The sequence below is a fragment of the Catharus ustulatus genome, chromosome 4 (assembly GCF_009819885.2).
Source record: "Catharus ustulatus isolate bCatUst1 chromosome 4, bCatUst1.pri.v2, whole genome shotgun sequence".
In the NCBI taxonomy this organism is placed as follows: domain Eukaryota; kingdom Metazoa; phylum Chordata; class Aves; order Passeriformes; family Turdidae; genus Catharus; species Catharus ustulatus.
The window spans coordinates 56,560,805-56,577,132 of record NC_046224.1 but is presented as its reverse complement, the minus strand read 5'-3'; the positions used below and the strand labels follow the sequence as shown (position 1 = coordinate 56,577,132).

At 38.7% G+C, this 16,328-nt stretch overlaps 1 protein-coding gene across 1 annotated transcript in view; it reads left to right on the top strand.

Annotated features, from left to right (window-relative positions):
• Positions 1 to 790: 790 nt before the first annotated feature.
• Positions 791 to 16,328, top strand: part of CNTN1 (contactin 1) — a 217,568-nt gene continuing 202,030 nt past the window's right edge. The window contains exon 1 of the mRNA XM_033057359.2: positions 791 to 875. The gene's annotated coding sequence lies outside the window, so the exon portion shown is untranslated. The remainder of the gene's footprint in view (positions 876 to 16,328) is intronic.

The following is a 16,328-nucleotide window of genomic DNA, read 5'->3' as shown; positions in this document are numbered from 1 at the left end:
GTGCCTCTGTCACTCTGTGCCTCTGTCTGTCTCTGTGCCTCTGTCAGTCTGTGCCTGTGTCTGTGCGGCTGTGCCACTGTCAGTCTGTGCCTGTGTCTGTGCGGCTGTGCCTCTGTCAGTCTGTGCCTGTGCCTCTGTCAGTCTGTGCCTCTGTCAGTCCGTGCCTGTGCCTCTGTCAGTCTGTGCCTCTGTCAGTCCGTGCCTGTGTCTGTCTCTGTGCCTGCGTGTCTCCGGGGGAGCAGCAGCCGCTGCCGCAGCAGCTCCCTGGACAGCGCAGGGTGCTGTTCCATCCCCAGCCGTGTGTCACGGCCGGCGGGACGGGCGCGGATGGAGCGGTGCCGAGCCCCTTCGGCCCTGGCCCTGCTCACCTCCGCCCCTCCCGCTCTGCAGAGCCCCCCTCATCCCGCCCACCGCAGCCGGGGCTGCCGGCCGGTGCGCGCCTCCGCCCCACGGCACTTCTCACGGCGCTTTCACCATCCCGCTTCCATCACGGCTCCGTCCCGCGCCTCGGGAGCAGGGCACAGGAGCGCCCGTTCCCGCTCGCTCCCCCGCTCTGCCTTCATCCCTCCCCGCTCTGCCTCACGCCCCGCTCGCGCGCGCCCCCGGCTCTCTCGCGCGCGCACGAGTGACATCACCCCGGTCCAATCAGCCGCCGCCGCTCCCCGCGCCCCGCTCGGCCCCGCTCGGCCCCGGCGGCCCCGCGCGCGGCCGGGGCGGGGGCGCGCGGGCGGCTGTCAGCCCAGCCGAGCCGGGCAAGGACGCGCCGAGCCGCGCCAGCCGCGCCGTCCGGGCAGGGCCGTCCGAGACGCGCCCGGTGCGCAGCGGAGGTGGGGACGGCGCGGGGTGACAGCCGGCCGTGCGGCGGCACCGCGCAGGTAGGGCAGGGCAGGGCAGGGCAGGGCTGCTCGGCGGGGTCCTGCGTTAGGGCGGCAGCGAGGGAGCGGCCCCGGCACCGCGCTTCCCGGGGAGGGGGCACCGCCCCGGCTGGGTGCCCGCAGGGCGGGGAGACACAACTTTGCCGCTGCGGCCGGGGCAGCCCGGGCAGCTGGGGCAGGTGCGGGGCGGCGGGGCAGCCCAGAGCTGCCCGGGATGGAGCCCCCTCCTTTGCGGCGGCCGGGGGCGGCGGCGCTTACCCGGCACGGGCAGCGGGGCGGGCAGGGGGAAGCCGCCCCCTCCCCGGGCACGGGATTACTCGGCACTCCGGGCTGCCCAAAGTGGGCCACCTGGCCCGGGTAATCCCCGGCGGGCGCTGTCCCGGCTCGGCTCGGGGATGCTGGCTGCCGAGGGACTGGGATGCTGCCGCAGGGGAAGCCTCGAGCGCGGTTTCCTCTCCGTTTCCCACGGCACGCGTATGGATTTTGGCAGCGTGTGTAAAAACGCGTCCGTGCCGTGATCTTCCAGCGCATCATTTCAGCACCACGGTCTATGTGCCTTGCGCCGTACGCTGATTTATCTGCGTTTTGGGTGTTTAGTGGTGACGTTTTTGTGGGGTGGGTTTTTTGATTGGTTTTTTTTTTTTTTTAGTCCACCTTCTTGCAGTAAAAATAATAACGTTTCACTTTGTTTTCTCCTTGTCAAATGCTAATAATGCCTTTTTTCAGTGCCGCGTTTCCGTAAATGTCAGTAGTTCGGAGCGGCTGTAGTAACCTGCTGGCCAGGGCAGAAATGCCATTGCTGAGCTCCGCTAAACGCACCTGGAAAAGCGGAGGCTGCCCGAGGGTGCCGCGCCTGAGCTGCACCTCGGTGAGCGGCTCTTCAGGAACTGCAGCTGCTCTGTGAAGCGCTGTTTAATTCTGCTTATGAAATCTATGGCAGATTATCTATGCAGTTAATCAACTATGCTCCATTTAGTAATGAAAGCAAACTGTGACCTCCGAGCTGTGAATGTTTTCAGGTTTATATTCTAGCATAGTCATAGTTATATAACAATATTATAATACTGTTATATTAAAGCACATTAAAAAGGGTTTGTTTTAAAGATAAACCATTATGTAATTATAAGTAGAGAAAAATATGCCTGCCTATAAAATGCAGCCACCTGTGCAGAGGTGGCTGTATCAAAGAAGCTATTAACAAGTATAATATTTAGATTTTCTCTTTTGTGTAGAATTACTTGTAAACCAGTAAAAATCATGAACACAAGCCTTGAAATTGCATAGCACATAAAAAGCTTTCTGAAATAATTTGAAGTTATAAAAATTCTCATTTTTTTTTCATCTACCATTGGCTACTTTTAAATGTCCTTGTAGTTCAAATACTGTACAGATCTCTGTGAAAGGATGATCTTTGGCCCATGTTGTATAAATGATAATGCACCAGAATTTCTTTAATATGAACTCACCTTAATGTTTCTGAAAACTTGGTGGTATGAATCTTTTGTTTGGTCGTTTACATTTAAATATGTGTTATTTGTTATATGTTATCAGTTGCTTCGTTTTTGTCTTCAGTGATAGTTGACATTATAAAAAAATATATATCTTTGTCTCTAAGTTTTTCAACAAGTAAAAATAACCTAAGCAAAACACTTCTGTCCTGGTTTATATTTGTATGATCCAGAATGCTAAACCAGCAAGAGATTTCCAGTTTCACTTTTGAGAGGTGCTAAAAAGTAATGCAATCTCAGCACAACTTCATAGTAATGCAAGAATCTACTTGATTTTATAGAATTTTAAACTTAATATCTTAAACACTTTTTGTATAGAAATCCCACATTGTTAAGGTTGTAGAACAAAGAGATTTTAAGTCCCTTTCTGAGCATGTACTTCTGATGCAGTTTTGATTACATGATCACATACTATTTTGTTTCCACAGGAATCCTGTCTTTCATTGCATGGGATAGATTGAGCTCATTTAAGAGAATTCAGTATTTCTCATTGATCGTTGTGTGAGCCCATGATTTATTTATTCAGTGTTACTCAGCTCTGCTTTGAAGACAGAACTGATAACATCTGTTTGAGCTTTGCTAAAGTGCTTATCGTTATGTGATCAGAGTGCCCCACAAAGTACGAGTGCTTTATCAAACACTACCTAAGGTGGTGAAGAAAGACACAAAGAGGATTAGGTGAAAAGTATTCACTCTTTTTTGGTGTCCAGTTTGACATTTCTATAATTCTTGTAAATATGTTTGCCCAAGTTATACGTGCTGCTGCTTTTTTTAATAGTCCTAACTGCTCCATGTCTGTGACTGTATTCAGAGTGAATGGGGAAAAGAGAAATTTACAGTTAATTACAAACTACAGAAGTTTTAGGTTAAATGGTTTGCTGCATGCAGTAAGGCCAATATTGGAAACTACAATAGAGAGAATGTTAACCATGATAGTCTTTGTGGTGATTTACCAAATATGAGTATTGGTCTAATACCGATACTCAACTGTGACGGACAGAAGACTCTGTAACAATTTAAAGTTACAAAGTGTATGTTTATTCAGCACTGGGCAGCAGCGTGAGGTAATCCTCTAATACGCACTGCAAAATTACAGGTGGTCACAAAGTCTATTTAATGACAAAAGGTTTAAACAAATACATATTCATAATACCAGCCCCTCCCATCCCCTGCTTCCCATGGTAATTAGCTTGAATGGCTATTAAGCATGCGTGGTTGGCTTCTTGTATTAAGTTTGGGGTCATTTTTGTGGGGAGGGGGTCTTAAAAGGAGGAAGTAAGGTGAGTTTTCCTTACCCTGAACTCTCAACCTTTTCTATTAATGACAATACAAATGGCTTTTGGGGCAACTCCAGTTTTGCAAAGAATGAGTTTCTGGTTGCAACTGTTGGTATTATTTGGACCTAACTACTAGTTTCATCCTTTTCCGTTGCAAGCACAGCTGAGCAAACATAAATTGACAGGCAATCAATTATTTAAATTTCAGGTAACTATCTCAAGCCCAGTTTTTTCTAACTTTTAACTAAATCCTAATTTCTATAAGATTAGTGTTTCAGCGGCATATTGCAGAGCCCCATCCCTTTTTCTTTGTGCAAACACAGTTCTTCAGTAGATAAAACAAGAGTCCTACCTGCCTTAAGTTGTGTATCATCTTCAGTGGCAAGGTAACTTTGAATAAGAAGCACATGGTTTTTTAAGTATTGTAAAAAGCCAAACACACTCAAGGGAAGCTAATTATGTTTGCACAGACAACAGTTTGTCATTTTACACGTTTTGAATGACTGGTTTAGTAACCTTAATAATGTTCTTTTGTGTTGTTTGTGAAGTAAAATGTGTATACGTGTCCCATAAATGTTCTTAAAACCTAGAAAATTAAATTTTAGGGAATTGAAAAAAAAAACAAAACAAAACAAAAAATAAGCCAACAAGCAAAGAACCATGAAAATGCAGAAAAATTTCAATTTTCCAAGTAAATTTCCTGTTGTTGTACTGTGTTGGACCTACAGTGGTTACAAAGAGAAATGGAAAAGTGTAATGCTTCACAAAAAAACTCCTGGCCTTTTACCCTCATGAGAAACATTAGAAGAGTGCTGTCCCTTTTTTGTACAGCAGTGGTGAAACTGAATTGCGTACCTTCTAGTACACTTGCTCAAGTGGTGGAAGACTGAAGTCCTTTGTACTGTAGGCTTTAAAATGTATTGTGGTGCATGAGGGCTCTTTTGCTAGACTTCTGCAAGGACAGTCCTTTTCACTTCATCATTTTTATGTATCCTATGGACAGCACCTTTATCGTCCTGTAGCTGGCCTCAGTCTTAGTGTTTTAGCTATTCCTAGTCTTGACCATCCCAGATTTTGGTTTCGTAGCTCATGCAGTTCTGTCTCCTTGCGTTTTTCCTGTCAGCTTTCCTTCCATTTACTTTGCTTTACTCCTTGGAAACTCTCATCCTGATTTGCTATGTCAGCCCAGTCTAGTCTCCTTTTTGCAGTCTCTAGTCACTTTCTCTGTGCTTTTAGCAGACATTGGTCTCAATTTTTATTCCTCTTCAGAGACTGTAAGGTGGCTTTTGTTCTCCACTGAAACAACACAGTACTTTCTTAGAAGTTGGTCTTTGTTACATTTTTAGAGATAAATGAAGGAGCATAGCATTAACTTGAAGCTTGTCTATGCTGATGGCTTCAAGCCATAGTAACTAACATTTTTATGAAGAAAAAATATTGTTGTTTTCCTTCATTGTTCCTTTTAAAAAATGAAATATTACATTTTTTGAAGTGGCATGTAAGTATGTGTTTTATACGCATTGGCAGAAAGCAAGGACACACAGGACACTTAGACAAAGTTGTAAGTAGTAGTAAAGTATAGAAATGCTGAGCAGCCTCAATAGTCCTAATTATGTAGAGAAATCAGCAATTCTGACTGTAGCATATCCTGTATTTTTTGCTTAACTCAGCTAAGTTTTGCAGGGTTCTGTGCTGGCAAATAAAATAACAGATGATTTGGGTTTTGTTTGTATTCATACTAATTTCTTTCATTTTATCTCAAGGATTTGTTACAACCTCTTGAGACAAATACTTACAAAAAGATGATGTAAGCATCTCACTGAATTGAGATCTGGATAAAACTGGTGGAGTTACCACTGCGCCATAGTGGTTTTGTTTACATAAGGTAGCCTTTGATGTAGTAAAATAGTATTTGCAAGAACTTAGTAGCTCATGTCTGAAATAAGGGACATGGTTGAGTTATGGTTATCACTGCAGACAGTATAATTAATGTGATACAATATGTTAAAATGAAGAAATATAAATATACATATTTGACAAGTTCTTGGCTTTTATTTACATAATGTTTTCATAATTGACACATAGTGGACAGATTATACGTGGGTCCCATGCAAATGAGTTAGCTTGGAGCACAGAGATCAGGATTTAGTCTTGAGATGAGTGATCTTTTTATAGCTTTATTGGAAACATCCTATTTTACCACAGACAATTCAATTTTCTCCAGTTCAGCAAGAGTTGAACGGAAGCGTTGCTATGAGTTATTCCTAGTCAAGCCAGTACTCAGAGTTGTTAGACCTGGACTTGAATTTACTGCTACATTATATTCGCATGAAATTTGTTTTCTTTTCCATGAAATATGAGCAATGCACTTCAGCTTACCAGGTGCTAAATTTAATTTGTTTGTAAAAATCAAAGAGAGGTGTTTATATTTTCAGTCGAGCATTGGAACAGGTTGCTCAAAGAAGTTGTGCAGTTTTCTCTCCTTGAAGGCATTCAAGACTGAAAAAATAAAGCCCCTAGTAACCTGACCAAATGCCTTAGCTTTCAGCAGGAAGTCGGGCTGCAAATCTCCTGACATCTATTACAATATAAATTATGTCATCCCTTATTCTGACTTCTCTTACAAAATTTTCTATGAGGTTATTCTGTAATTCTGAGGAAGTGGGGGGAGAAAGTCAATATACAGTCTGAACAGTACTTTCTGAAAGGGAAAGGGTAGCTGTGCCAACAGACAAAGTATTCAACTTGTGTCTGAAATAATGTTGCAGACTGAATTCCCTTTATAGTTTTTATTGGTAGTTGTATTAAAAAGCACTACTGATTTGCTGTGGATTAGTTAGGCTTGATGTTTTATTATAGGTTTGTTTTCAGGGAGATTATAGCAGGATGCAGTAGCTTCATCAGTTAACACTTATGCTTTAACAAGTTGTAGTTCTTCAACTTTAATTTCATAGGAAAAAAGAATTGGATCTATTAATACAACTGTTCTTTATGAAAGTCGTATGTTTCGTACAAAATCCCATACTCAAAATCTGAATGTAAATATTTAAAACAAACACTGACACTGCAAAATGGATCAGGCTGTTCATGTTGTCTCAATGTTGCTCCTCGTTATGGAGCTAATCTTTCTGGGAATGGCTGGTGCTTACTGAATGGGAAGATAACTAGGTGCCTTCTCTTAACCAGAGGGATAGGACAATGGCAGAGTGACTGATTCTAACACATCAGCTTCAGTGTGATGGGAAATTTTGTGTTTTCCACCATCAGGACAGAAATCCATGTAATTTTAAGTTGTTGTGTACAGTAAAAACGCTGATATTTTTTTTTCCAAGTGCCTACTTACAATTCAATTAATATGTGATGCAGTGGTGAATATGTAACTTTTTGAAAGCTGTCTTGATTTGATGAATACCATAAATGAACCTTTCACATATAGTTTTGTTTTCCACTGTCTTTTCTTGAGGCTTTTTATGTTTAAGATTCATCAGAGCTTAGGAGAAATAAAGCTTTTTTTTTACTTCTGTGAGAAAAGAGAAGCAGTCATATACCTTAGACATTTCTTGATGAAGACTTCCTTCTAGATATCTATATTTTCAACTAGAATGCTTTCTTTGAAAATTGGAATAAAGCTGACTTTGTTTTGATAAAGGCAATCAGTTGTCCTGCCATCTACTCACTGATAAGACCTTAAAGTTAAAAATAGATTAAATGTGTCTGTGTTATAGAGCAAGACTGTATTTTCCTTTACCAAGTATTCTTAGCAAACTTGTTAATGTGCCTAGAAGGATAACATTGGTAAGGCTTGCTTTTTCTACAAATGTGAATTCTCTGCTAGTTACTAGTAGTACTTTAGAGAAAGCATTGCGTTTTTTTGCTCTGATCATTTTTGAGTGAAGCAAAAAGAAAATAATTACGATAAATGAGAAAGAGCATCTAGAAATAACACTTTTTTGTTTTCTGAATGTCTTCTTTTAAAGAATAAGGTCATCTCTCTTTTGCACTATTGCCAGAAGCCCAGCTTCCCTTTCATCAGCAGTCTACAGTTTACTTCTTTTATAAAAATGAACTTTGGAATATTGAACAATTTCCACTTCAGATTTTCATTATAAAGGAGCTCCCAGGGAGACCAGCTGCTGTTGAAATAGATCTTGGGAAGCCAGGCATTCTGAAACACTCCTTTTTTTGCCTTCTTGTTGTCACTTCCTGAACTCTCTTTGCTCTGTATTTTTATTATACCTTTTCCTTCTGACTTTTCCTGACCCTGCAATTTTTCAAGAATTTTTAACATGTTTAGAAGAAGTATTCAGTTCTACCACTTAGACTAGGGGTAGCCATGATATCTCTGAGAAATGCATAAACAAGCCATCACAATGGCAGAATTAGTCTACAACTTGACTGTAATAGGTTGTTTTTGAAATAAAGGTAGAAGTTCAGCACTTACTGCACTTTAAAAATTATGTATGATTTTGGTTTTGATTGCTTCAATTTCTTTCTTGACATAAGTACTCTGCAAGTACTGTAAAATAAGCAAACAAAACCCAAACAAAACCACTGAAGGGCAACTATTGTTGCCAAATACTGACTTACATTCTAAACATCTGGGATGATACTTACACATTGTTGTGTAAACATTTTCTGTTACAGTTTTGCATCAGGCCTTGTTAGATGGATTCTTCAGTTACTTTGTTTGTGGGTTCTTTATTTAGTTGGGTTTCTTTTTAGTCAGTGTAGGAGTAAAAGTTTATTTTCAGAATTTTCAGGGAATGCTGAATAAGATCTTAATTGCTTTGCCTCATCATAATAATTCATTGCCTCTTTCATGTCTTGGTGTTGATCTGCCAATTCAAAAGTAGACTTTTGCAAACTTTATTGATGCATTAACTGAAAAATGCATGCATGTGGTAATTCCTATCACAACCAATTTACCTGATAATTTTTGTCTTTATAAAAAGATATTATATGTGTAAGCATATAGGAGTTTAGATGAAAAATTAATTTCCTTTTAAGTAGCTGGTATTTATAAAATAAGAGTCTGGAAAGCTCTGGCAAAACCTAATTAAAATCATTAAATTAAATTTCTTAATGGAAACAAACTGTCTTATTTGACACGTTGATCTCATCCGGTCACTATTACATTAACTTACATTCATATACTCAAACATATTTGCATACAAGGTCTTTCCTCCCATGCACTCCTCTTTGTTTGAAGATAGTGAACTGAAGAAGAAAGCTAGCTCTATAAAATACTCCCAAAAACAAAAGAGAAGTAGATAATCCCAAGTAGGATGATTTTGAAGAAGTGAGTTTAGAAGTTGCTAATTCCATTATTAAAATGTCAATGTTAAGACTACTTTTTCTTAATTGCATTGTATTACTGAAATGAACAAGTACACTTACTTGGTAGATGATGCTTTTTATTATTGTGTGGATCTTCTGTCAATATATGAAAAACATTGGTCATTACTTAAGGAATTTCTTTGACTGAAATATTTCTCCCTATTTCTTCTTGGAAATTTCATATTGAATATGAAACAGGAGCAAGAACAATATAAATTCGCCCTCTGGGATAGTAGAGTGGATAATTGTTCTATAATATTAAGTAGTTTTTTTGTTTCTAGGTGATGGTGATCTATGTTTGATCAGCTAAGAGTACTTGAGATAACTAAAGGGGTTTGAGTGAAAAAGACATGATTGCATTTTTATTACCAGTAATTTCTTGGTTCATTTCCTATTAGGCTGGGTAATTCCAAAATGTGATTTTGGAGCATAAAGGAAAGTGGTATGTATGAGAAAAAGGGTTAATTTGCACTTAGCTGTATAGGTGAAACACAGAAAAGGGCAAATTTGATTAAACCAAGTATTCTGTTTTTGTGGAAATGGGGGTTTACTTATCTGCTGTTCAGAATGGCAGAGACTGCTACAGAATCCTAAAGGCATAAAGAAAGTTTTGTAGTTAAAACAGCCTCAGGTTTGTAATAAAGCACAGCTGTTGCCACTTCCGCTCACATTCTTTTATACTAATACATTCTGTGGGTTCTCTACAGACCAGCTGACCCAGTCTTAAATGTGACTGAACCATGAAACCTGTTTTGTCTCATTTCTATGAGGTCTTATTTGAAGCCTTCTAAGGATAAAAAGGCTTTTTTTTATTTCAGAAGGGTTAACTCCAGTCAAATGTGATATTTGTATCTGAAGTTACAGCCTCTTCATATACTCCAGACTTTACCTATGCATATACTGAAAGGAAGCACAGAGTAGCTGCATAAGATTTAATTTTTTTAAAAAAACTAGGACAACTCTGAAAGAAATATACTTCAGTGCATTACCATATACTTACGTATTACCTCAGTTTTATTTACATCTATGTAGCAGGCTTTTGTGACCTACTAAATATTTTTAGCTGATCTTATCCTTGGCAGTGTTGTTAACATAGTATTTAAACTGACAGTGATTAGATAAAGCCTGCAAATAGTCTGCAAATAGTCACTAAGGTTTCCTGTGTGTATGTTGTGTGGTTTTTTGTTTTTAAAAAGCATAATTGAAACAGCTCTCCAAACCCATCAAATATCAAGCACTCTGGCATGGTACAAGTGCCAAGAGAAATTAGGAGAGTGTGAAAGGAATATATGTGGGTTTTTTTGGCCACAACCAGAAAAATACTAGTACACCACATAAACCAATGAAAACAGGTCAGAATTTACTGTTCTGTGATTATTTAATGCTACAAAAGCACCCGCATATTTTATATAACAGAAATAATCAGCTTTCAAATATTCTTTCCAGACCAACCTGAAGGAAAACTGGATTAATATAAGGACAGTGAAGGATATAGAGCGCCTTGCAAAGCAATTTTTATTCCAGCAGTTGAGTAACTGTCTCTAGACAGCCTCTTGTTAAGGTTAGCACACTTCCATGTATCTAGTTTTGATACTTGTTTGCGACTGTCTAAACTGTAGCACTCCAAACATTTAGGATATTCTTGGCCTATTTTTTCAAGGACATTCATGTTTAAGAAGGTATTAAACTTTTTTTTCTAAGTACCAAGTGCCTTTCTAAAAGAGTAACACAAATATTGTGTGATTACTGGGTAGATACTGTGCTATTTAATTGGTGTGCAAGCAGCCAAAGAGCAGTTATTGGGCATTTGTCTTGGATCCATTGTAATCTAAGGTAATAAAATAATTAAGAAGGAAATATGGTGATATGTTTAGCTAGTAAATTAAATTTTTGAACTGATGGTGTACCAGCAGGGAAATTTCAGTTCAGCTTCATAAAACATAGGTAATCATTCCAAAGAATCTAGGTGCTAATTCTTGCCTGTTCTGGGAGAATCAGTTGTTAAATACACATACTCAGTATTTTTTTGCTTGTCCATTGATCTTCCTCATCTGAAAGTTTTTTCAGAATACAAAATTCAGAGTTAAAAATAGGTGAATTCAAATGAGAGGACTTTTTGTTAGCTGTTAACATTAGTCCTTTAACCTTTATCATCCAGATGCAAATGTGGGATTGGACTGAGCTCTCTCTAGCTGAAGATGTTTACTGTAGTATAGAATATCAGTATTTAGGTGTTGGGAGTAACTTCACAGAACACAGACACTTGTGCTTCCTCTAAACAATCCTTCGGGATGTTGTTAAACACTTATGTAAAAAGGGTGTTTATTTTTGTGTGTTTATGTCTCTTAGTATACAGGGTAATTTTATTGACTCTGATTTCATTATTCCTGTTCTGTGGGATCTTTACCTGGGAGTTTGTTTAGTACATAGGAAAAAAATGCCAGTATGTGCATTTGGGCAACATTTTAAAACTTACTCTTCCTGAAAAATAGCAAAATGTTCTGTTACTAGTTATATGAATTTGATACATTGTTTGTACTCATGCTTGTCTCTGAATTCAAAGCTCGTTAAAAGTTGAAAATCAGGCTTTAATCCTGGATTGTTCCTTCATCTTCCCTGGAAGTTTTCTTGATGGCCTAAGAACTTCGGTAGGTGTAATCTTATATCTCAGGCTAGGGAGTGATGAGAAGCTGGGTCAGAGGAGGCAGTAGCTAACAAGGGCAAACACACATTTCTTAATTTGCCTGGCTTGTTCTGTTCTTCAGTCTGAAGGAAGTTGCTTGCATGAGTTTAAATTCACATCAACAATTTAAAACAAGCAGTCTTTTGCCCTACTCTGGATTAAGACTGCTCATAAATTTGCTGACGGTGTTTTCTCAGTGCAGTGGGATATAAAAGCAGAAATATTTGTTGCAGACTTTTAGAAATACTCTCTTACTATTTCACAGACATTTGCAAATAGTGTTTTGGTTAGATTTTGAAAAATTATTTTGTTTAATTCTGTTAGTTCTGACTGCAGAAGTGTATGAAAACATTACTGTGTCTCTTTTCTCTCTGTTGGTCTAGTGACAGTTGGCAGGTGCTGGCTCCCAGCGAGAGCTGTAAGCTGCACAGCTTGGTAATTGGCATTGAAATTGGGTAAGGAAATTGCCTCCTTCTCTTATGCTACAATACAGGCTTTCTAAGGCAAGTTCTTTCTCTTTTCCTTTTCCAGAGAAAATCAGCCATATTAAATTTTCACAAAGAAAAAGGGCATATATGTGGGCAGAATGAGGGAGAAGTACTTGCTCTCTGAATTACTTGTGTCACTAAGAGCCAGCAGCTCAGTCTCACCTATATTTCTAAAAACCAGTCTAAGAATGTTTGAAATTGAAGAAGGTGCTAATTGGGAAAAACTTCAGGGGTACCTGTGTGAAATCAGTGGCAAAAGATATTGCTGTACAAGGAAGAAAAAAGTTGTCAGTCTGCAGTTATACACAGAATGTCTCCTTTCCCTCTCATGAAAAATCAAATTTCTATACTGTGCATCTAAAAATATGATTCTTTACTACTTAATTTTTCTTTTTTCTTTAATTTTTTTTGGTTAGTTGGGACTTTTTTTCTTTGTGTGTTTTTTAAGAGCAACAGTGAAGTTAATAGTGAGTTGTTTTGTGGGGTATTACTGTTGAGAGATACTTAAAAGTGTATTTTGCTTTGAACAGTTATTGGAAATTGTGGCAGTGTGTATGGGTACAAATCACAGTGCACTTCAAGCCAGAATTACAGAATTCAGAGAAATCTCTCATTCTGTGAGGCTAGTGGAGTCTCTTCATGTATCAGATAAGACATCTGAGCAGATCGTGTCTTGGAGTTTGTAGTACCTTTTCTTGTAATGAAAGTGTAAAAAACCCATTCATTTGAGTACATTTTCAGAGACAAGTTGTATAAAGAACAAAATTACATGTTGACAAAATACTTTGTTCTTCAGGTGTTGTAATGCATGTTTGGGTATGCAGGAGATTAAGTTCTGATCTCATTTAGAGCATCCAAACATGCTTGTAGATTCTCCTTTCCCCGATAAGGAAGTGAGTCAGAGAGAGACAGATTCCAGTGAAAATGTATTAGAATAACTTCTATCAATTAACCTTTTACTATGAGTAGAGTAAGGCTGTTATTAGAAGTAAGTACTTGCATGGGGCAGACCCTGTCACACTGTCCCTGTCACACTGTCCCTGTCACACCGACCCTGTCACACAGACCCTGTCACACTGTCCCTGTCACACAGACCCTGTCACACAGACTGTGTCACACAGCCCTGGGCAGGTGTGACAGAGTCCCTCACTGTTCTCCCAGCAGCACACACAGACCTGGTGTCTCTCAGGGTGTGCGGCTGCCACCTGGGATGGGGACTGACCTGCACAGCCCCTCGCTGGCACTGACATGGCCTGGGGGCCTCATACACCTGCCACAGGCTCTGGATCTTCTTCCATGTCTTGGGAAGGCAACAGCACAACAAATCTCCAAATCTCTGTTAGTCTTTGGTAGACACCTTCTCAGCACATATGGTTTTCTTTCTAGTTTGCTCTTTTCTGCTGAGTCCATTTAGAGAAATTCCCAGCAACAGTTTTTTTATGACAACACAACCCTTGTATAACCAATACTTTATTGAAAAACTGCAATAGGATGTCACTGATCTGCGAAACACTTTTTTCAATTTTCGTCAAATCTTTTTATTATATTTGGAATGGAACTGTAATAATCTTCAATTTTCAATTTCCCTTTTGTGTCCTAATTTTCTTCTGTGGAGGTTTTGTTATTTGTTCCACTGTGACCAAGTTCAATTCCATTTTCCAATTGTTATAAAAATACTAAAAAAAAGGTGTCACGCCAAATGCATTTCATGACAATTTAATCTAACCTTTCAATGCAATTCAAACACAAGTATATTTATTATAATGAATGAACTATTTCTGCATAAGTGGTTATCTTTATTTTAAGATTGTTCTTTCCCTTTCTCAGTCCCCAATATTAATTATTTTTTCCCTTTTACCAAACTTTTATATTTTGAATTTCTGCCATTAAAGCCTGTGTTACTGTGAAACTTCCAGTTGATGCTAAAAATGGAAAGAAGCTGAATCTAGTGGTTTACCATATAAGTTACATTGCACCCTCTGCAAGTTTTGTACTTCCTAGAAAGAATCAGAGGAAAGTTTTATGGATTTTCACTGTTACTAGCTGGTTATTAGGTCTGACATTAATCACATGTGCAAGTATGCATTGGGAATAATTTAGCATCAAGGGAGTGGCACTGGCATAAAACTGTTTTTAATGAGCTTCGTCTGCAGACAACTTTGAAGATGAGAAGTAATTTACATAACATCTTATTTTGTCCACAGAAGTGTTGATTTATTCAGCTTTGTAGATGCTATTAATTGGACAGTACTTTCAAAGTAGCATTTGTTCACTGCAGGTGAGATGAAAAGATCTGACCTGTGAGTGTTAAGAGCACTACAATTACTGTTTTTTCAATACTATTCAATATTGCTCTATCAATTAATATTAGTACATAAAATTATCCCCATATATTGCATTTCTATATACCTGAACAAATCCAAACTCTCTCCTAAGATGATCCCTTTATAAGCCCCTGTCTTAGTTGCTGGGAGGTCATTCTAGGTATCAGTGTAGATTCTTTCAAGCACTGTTGACATGACACAGAACTTGTAGTGATGATCATCACTATGATCACCATCACCATCAGATGATCTCTGAGTTTTCTCATGTAGTACTCTATCAGCTTCCATGGACAGACATGTAGACCCAGGATGAAACTGTTTATCAGTGTGCAAAAGCCATTTCACTAGCTCTTTTTCATATGTTGATTTGGCTGCAAATAGAATTACTATATTTGAAGAATTTTTAAAATACTGTTTATGATCTAATACGTTTAATTACTGATGAGTCGTAAAAGCATCTGCAATACTTCAGAATGCAGATAAATTTAGCTTCTGCTTTACACCTCTGAAAAAAATGAATTTCTTGTGAGTGTTGGGAGGAGATAGTAAGCTTGTTGGATTTACCATTGTATAAAGAGAAGTATGTTAAGAAGTATGCTTTTTAGTGCTCCTGGGTACTTAGTATTTAATATATACTTAGATACAGACTGAAACATAGTGTGATGTTTTAATTTAATTTCTAGATTTTTAATTACCTGACTATTTCGTTTGGATCTGATATGTCCCTTTGAGCATATTGGCTGCAGAGTGTTCACTTGATGGTTGCACTATATGGGGTTGTCAATTTAGTGTGATGAACAGCTCAGTAATTCTGGAGTCATTCCATACTTCATAACTTTACAGTGAAGTGGGAATCCCATTAATTCTTGAAAAAATATAGTTCAGGTTCTTTTGGAATCAGTAAACTGTATTTTAAAATGCCATATTAGTATATCTGAATCTAGCATTAATTTTTTAAGAAACTGCAAGTAAATTATACAATCAGATGTAATGAAAATTAAATAAAAGCTGTGTTATCTCAGGGATATAATATTTGTGTATTTTTAAATTTTTGTTCGGAGTGACTCTGTAAATGTAACTAAACAATTTGAATTTGTCACCACTGATAATGTGGACATGGTATGAATAGATATTTGAATACTTGGGGAAGAACACACTGATCCCACAAGTACTGTCTGAACAGTGCAAATCTCAATGGTCCTTTAATAGCAAGTTCCCTTAAACTATATGCCAGTGTTATTTATCTCCTTTCTGCTGCCTCTCTAGCTTAGTCTAGCTCACAGACATGCAGTCTGACCATGTAATCCCCTAAAGACAGTGCTTGTATTTGTTATCTTTCTAGGCACAGTGCTTTATCTCCTGTGAACCCATTTGATATGGGTTTCTGGTCCTTGTATGAGTGGTATACCAAGCAATGCTCTTGTAGATGTTTGCATGGAGGATTGTGAGCATGCTGTTTTTGTTGATGTCCTGTATTTTAGACCAATTTTTTTCCTTTTTTTCCACAGTACTTAAAACTATCCAAAGGTGTAAGCACAGCAATAAATGGAACAAAGTATGAATTATTATAATTATCATAGATGTAAAGAGGAAGAAATATACTGAATTTCATTGCCTGATACAGGAAGATCTATTTCAGTTTAAATTAATAAATAATGCTGCAGGGTTTTTTTGTTTTGTTTTGGGATGGGCTTTTTTGCATCATGTTAGTTTTAGAATGCTTACTATGTTTAATTTTGAGCAAGTTTTATGTTCCATTTGGGGATTTTGGTAGCTGTTCAGACAAAAATATTCTCTGTCAATGTATTCAGACAGATGGCTGTCCCGTACAGTATG